This window comes from Hipposideros armiger, unplaced genomic scaffold (assembly GCF_001890085.2).
Source record: "Hipposideros armiger isolate ML-2016 unplaced genomic scaffold, ASM189008v1 scaffold_35, whole genome shotgun sequence".
Taxonomy (NCBI): Eukaryota; Metazoa; Chordata; class Mammalia; order Chiroptera; family Hipposideridae; genus Hipposideros; species Hipposideros armiger.
The window spans coordinates 5054896-5060994 of NW_017731385.1; the positions used below are offsets into that span (position 1 = coordinate 5054896).

General features: G+C 46.7%; 1 protein-coding gene across 2 annotated transcripts in view; it reads right to left on the reverse strand.

The window, feature by feature from the left end:
* The window catches only part of CERS3 (ceramide synthase 3), a 110283-nt gene that overhangs the window by 92025 nt on the left and 12159 nt on the right, over positions 1 to 6099 (reverse strand). Inside the window, exon 1 of one of the 2 annotated variants that reach the window (XM_019637838.1) lies at positions 1483 to 1701. The exons of the other annotated variant lie outside the window; for it this stretch is intronic. The gene's annotated coding sequence lies outside the window, so the exon portion shown is untranslated. Of the gene's footprint in view, positions 1 to 1482; positions 1702 to 6099 lie in introns of those variants that run through there. 2 annotated transcript variants of the gene reach the window in all.

Sequence of the window (6099 nt, forward strand, 5' to 3'; positions counted from 1 at the left end):
CCATGCGTTTTAAACAAGAAGCTAAGGCTACAGAAACATGGCATCAGGAAACAGACAAAAATGGGCAGATAAAAGTTTTCATCCTCCCCTCCCCCCACCCCAACTAACCAATCCCATGACTGTCTCAGTCTGTGAAGGGAGAATCTGGTAGCTTCAACATCTGTGCTCCCTTTAGCCAACAGTGTGCTGGGCATCTATGTAAATTAAATATGCTATGTGCTGGGGCGACCAGATGGCCGAGTTGGTTGGAGCGCATGCTTGTAACAACAAGGTTGCCAGTTCGATTCCCGCATGGGATGGTGGGCTGTGCCCCCTGCAACTAGATTGAAAACGGAACTAGATTGAAAACGGCGACTGGACTTGGAGCTGAGCTGCGCCCTCCACAACTAGGTTGAAGACTACTTGACTGGAAGCTGATGGGTCCTGGAAAAACACACTGTTCCCCAATAAAGTTTAAAAAAATATATATTCCACATGCTTTGAATGGATTTATACATGTTGTATCAGATCTTACACAGGCAGGGAGAAATAGGAGGCAAGAGGGTGATGAATGAATGAATATCTGAGGTGTCAATATCATGTTATGTGTGACAAGGTGACGGGGCAACAAAACATCCCTCGCCTATCCAGCCATCATTCATTTGCCACATGCATTGTATAATGTGCTTGAAATACAAAGATGGAGGCCACGTTTTTGACCTCACGGAGATTACTCTATCCTTTCCCTATTACTCCGGCTCTCCCTTTTAGCCCATACACTACAGGCTACCTGCCAACAGAGAACTGGGGGGAGATCTGTTAGGCTCACCTGAGACACCCAGGAATGGGTACTTCTCTTCAGCTTGTGAATTCTTGGGTATGATTTTGTTAAAAAGCAAGATGTAGGGTCCCGTGAAAACTACCAGCTGGCCTACGTTTCATGATGTCAGCCAACTAAGACTCATTCTCAAGAACAAGACACTCACCCCTCTGCCTTCTAATTAACAAAAGACTTGGTTGCTCCACAGGGCACTAGAAACATGGACCAGGCTTGAGGCTGAGAGTGAGCATGTGTGGGACTGTGGCTGTTGGGATGGGCTCGGTCACTCTTCTGTCATTTCCAGACCCTCTCAAAGTGGAGTTCTAAACCAAACACGTCTCCCCTTATCAGCTGCTTTTGGTGGATGTCCACGGTGACCAGGACATCCCGGTGCAACTAAAAGTGGTACTGAGACCCCAATCCTGTGAGGCTGTTTTCTCTCCCTTTCTGGTTTCTGAGGCCAAGCTACCCGCCTGCTTGCTAGATCACCAGGTAATCTCAAAACACAGCCCTCATCAAATTACCTCCTTGCACCAAAATTTATGGTTTCTCTATGCCAGTTAAATTACATCTAAACNCACACACACACACACACACACACACACACACACACACACACAGTCAAGGCCAGCTTGGTTTGGAAAGCTTTACCATAGTCACGACACCCATGATATGCTGCCTACCTTTCTGGAAGGTCAGTGCACACAAGTTGCCCCTTGCCTGTGGAGAGCGGGAGCCAGCCTCCGGTGCCCCAGCCAGCGTCTTCCTCCTCAGAGAGAAACACTGCTCATCTCTGCGAGCGCTCGGAAATTCTTTCGGAGACCCACCCTCCAAAGTTGCAAGTCAAGATTTCTGACTGAGGGCAATCAGTGACGTGAGGCACAGTTACTGGATGGCACCTTCAGGTTCTTCCTGATGGGATGTCATTTCCTGTTTCACCACTTGGAGGGGAGAAAACTAGAATCAGTCAGACACGGGATTACAAAGGATTGCCTCATCTTTGTTGCAACTGGGTGCATGCGGTCATTAATCAACCTCTGAACTGGATGGTCCTGCTGTTTACATGGAAAGGAAGGGGTCTGTGCGGCGGGCAGAAACCTGACTGACACACGGTGGACAATGCACTATCCTCCCAGCTGGCGTGACAGCCACAGTCCCTTCTAGAAACCTGGGAATATTGGCAGGGCTTTTTGCTCACTAAGTCGCCACCACCCAGCTCACCAACTAAGAACGTCAGTCCACAGCAAGGTGCCTGTTTCCTAGCAATGGAAGCCTTTTTGAACCACGTAGCAAACCCAAAATACAAGAGTCTGGCCATCTCTCCTTTTTAGAAAAGTCAGGTGTCGTTCTCTTGCTTTTTATTTGTGTCCGCCTCCCAAGAACAATCATCAGAGACAATGAAAGACAAACCTATTAAGCAGCAGGATATATATGTGCTCTCTGTCAATGGCAAAGGCAAAGCACGCCTACATTTTATGGCGTTTATTTGAGACAGTGAACCTTTTGGGGCCATTTTCACTTTCTCTTGCCTGAAGATGAAACAGCTCCAGGCGTGGATTACTTAAAGGCGCTTTGACGAGTAAGAACGCTGCAGCAAGTTGAGTCCTGCACCCCGTAAGCCAAGCCTTGCCTCCCAGGAGGCTGGGGCAGCACCGGCCTGGTCGGAAAGCCTGATTCAAAGCTCTTCTCATTGGCTGACTTAACTGCTGAAAGACACCTTTCTTCTTCTGTCAGCTAAGAGACGACAGCAAATGAAAAATTGACGAGAGGCCGAGAAGAGGAAACACCAGGTTCAAATTCTTTGAAACGCTACGGTTTCTCACATTTTGCTAATGAATTTAATTCAGAGGAGGAGGACTGGTGAAGGCCTCTTCTCTCAACAGTTGCTCACTCACTTCTTCCTAGTCTGTTTTTCTCTTTCCAGACTTCCTTTTTTTTTTTTCCCCCCTCTTAAGTGGTTCATAAATTTTAAAATTCATCTGGCAGGAGGGCTGGACTTCCAGTCACTCAGTGTGGCAGGTTCAGACCCTCGTCACGTGACCAGGAGATGATGCAGAATCCCTTGTCTCCCTGCCCCAGACCGTCCATTTCTAGTCCATCTTCCTCCAACTGCCACCCGGCTTATCTCTAACTAAACACTGTTTTCCTCATCATGTCTCTCTCTCCTGTTGCCTTTTTCCTAGAATATCCCTTAGCAGAGGAGGCAGCCTGGCTGCAGCCAACCCTCCACATTCTCCCTTTGCCCCTTCCCGCTACTTTCCAGGTAAAAAGGACAGGCAGCTTCAGTGCCCTTCCATGGGCTTCTGTCTGCCTCCTCTGTCTGAGGAGAACCTGGCTCCTCTGCGAGGCCCCCCAGCTCTCAGCCATCCCTGCTCTGTGTTCATACCAACGTCACAACACTTACTCCACTATGATAACTTAACTGGTTTTGTATCTGCTTCCCCGCTCCACTGGGACATTCCTCACACATCTTTCACTCCTAGCGCTTAAGCTTAACGTAGCACCTAGCTGTTCCCTACCCATCAAACCATTAACACCCACCACTGTGAGTGTTCAACACTCATTTTCACTCTGGGGCATCTGGGTAAGAGAAGACCCCTCAACGTGACTCTGGATTCCCTGTCTCGGAATTAAACAAGCCATTCATCATTTGCATCATTAAATACATGTCATCTACCAATGAAATGTAATGTTTCAATCAAATATGAAGTACTTATACATAGCTCAATACCTCCTCTACCATCAAAAACAGATTATGATCTGCTGTTATTTCTTGAATCGCTGTCAAGGTGTAGTTCATCCTTCTTCTTCGGGGACAGATGTTAAAATTAACCTGTTGCACAATCTATGCAACAGGGGGCAACAGCTAAAAGGTGTGCTAGTTGTGACTTGGGGGAGCTGTGTATCTATGGGTACCACTCCTCTGAGGGAGAGAAATAAATACAAATATGGTTCTTTCAAGGACTCCGAAGGTAATGCCTCTCTTTTTCTCTTTCTCACTCATGCCTCATGATCAATTTATCAGTTTGTTGCTAAAAGAAAGCGAGAACCCCGGGAAGCAAGATAGAGCAAGATGCATGTGGGGATGTCATTTCATCTAGGTAATACTTCACTCTTCCATTTTCCGAGAAAATGTTGGCAGTGAGTTAAGACATTAAATCAGTTCTATATTTTGAACCCTCATTAATAGATATTAAGTCACTTATTCAAATGACCCTGCATTTGAAAGCGTGAACAGCACCCCTGACAATTACATGTAGGAAGTGAAGCCTGATCTTAGTGGGGGAGTTTTGCAGGGAACAGTCAGTGGGGGGGCATTACAAAACTGAGGCGTCTTTTACACACTGAACAAGCTTGATGCTAAATGTTACTAAAGTGAGATGTTTAAAGCGCCTACTGAGTGTACGTCCTATAGCAAAGCAGGGGAGGGGGATAAGAGCAGTGTGGATCTGAGGCAAATCCAGTCAGTGTTCTGGGGGCCACTCAGGAACACAGAAGAGGACAACAAACCAAGTGGGACACAGGAAAACAGACTCTGGGCCCCAGCAGGAAGAAGGGAAGGAGACACTGTGCCCAGAGCTCTCCTAGCCGGGAGCAAAGGGTGCATGGCTGCACCAAGTGTGGACATGGCGGGCAGGGAACTGGGCAACTTCCGCTGCTCTGAGTCACATGTTAGGTTTCTAACCAATCCTTAGCCTAATTTTCTAGAAAAGAAAATGTAAGTTTTTGTTTGTTTGTTTTGTTTTGTTTTTTTAAGAAAATGTAAGTTTGATAGACTTGACTTGCTTTTCCCTCAAAGGAGAGACTCCCTTATAAGAACCTTAGCAAACACAGTTTTGGCCATCTCGATCTAAACCTAACTGGTCTAGTTGTCCAAGCTTTTGCTATCAACAAACTCTGTTTTCTTGTAATGTTTCCTCGTACCATTTTCACAGGCTTTTCAAATGCAAAGCTTTGCTCACAGACAGAAACGTTATGTCCAAATGCTACCAAATTGTAGATCCTCTCAAATAGATAAATGGGAAAACTCCTGTGGGATATAAAGAAACCAGCAAATGTCTCCCTAAATGTCAGGGCCATACCTGCGCTGACTGACTCTGAAGACCACGTGTTAGTGACATAAAATAGTCCCCCGAGAATGTGCCTGAATCCCCACAATGGATCAGACGACAGGCCCCGCATGGTGGCTCCCTTAGCCGCACTCAGCAGGGCCCATGCTTTTCCTGGCAGATCACTGAGACGTACTATGAGAGAACGTGAGAAAACGGCGGGTCATCAGAACAAATGGTTCTCATCCATGTCAACTTGAGTGTCCTCCCTCCCTGACAACTTCACCCCCTCTCCTGCTTCATGCTTCCCCGTGTCACTCGTCACTGTCTAACACACTCGGCTTCTTCCTTATTTACTTGTTTGTCGTCTGTCTCCCCATTAGAATGTCAGCTCCACAAGGGCTGGGATTTGTCTCTGCTTTGTTCACGGCTAAGTCCTCAGCAGTCAGGACGGTTGTTGGCACAGAGCTGACACTCAGTGCTGAGAGCACATTTAGTTATTTACGATGTGTCTTCCTCTCTCCACCACAACGGGTAATTCATTGGGCTTTTTGAAAGCTTACAGTCCATCTTGTGTGTCATGAAGATGGCCAGATCTACTTGGAGTTTGTTGGGAGAGGGGGAGATTTTTCCCCTTGAACACTTAAGTCTGTCATATACTGAGTCCTTGAAGCAAAGAGTTTTTAGGCTCCATCTAGCCTGTACTCTGGGAAAGCCATGCAGCTGTATGCCAGCCAGATGACACGGCGCCATGGGAGCTGGCTCTCGACAGCCTCTCGGTTACTGTCCCCATTGAGGGCCAGCCAGGGAGTCTGCACACAGCCCTGGCCGCAGGCGTGGCTGTCAGTGATGGGGCAGGCCACATCTCAACTCGCCTCTTCCAGGAAGTTTCTGTCACTAAACCCTAGTCCTATTCTGTGCTCACTATGTGATCTTCTTATTGGCTGTGTGACTCCAGACAAGTTAACCTCTCAGCCCCTTTGGGTTTCCCAGATGCAAAATGAGGAAAACAATAGCAATACTTTTTAGAGTTGCAGAAACATTAAATAAGTTAATATATAAAAAAGCACTTAGGAGAGTACCTGGCATATTAAGTGCTCTGTGAATGTGAGCTATGATTATGATTGTAACTATTAATTTATTTCATCCATAGGCTTGATTCCTATGCTACTTTGTAATAGACTTTATTTCACACATGCAGACTTAGTTTCTCCAATTAAATCTTGAGTGTAAGGACTGTGGAAAGTCTCC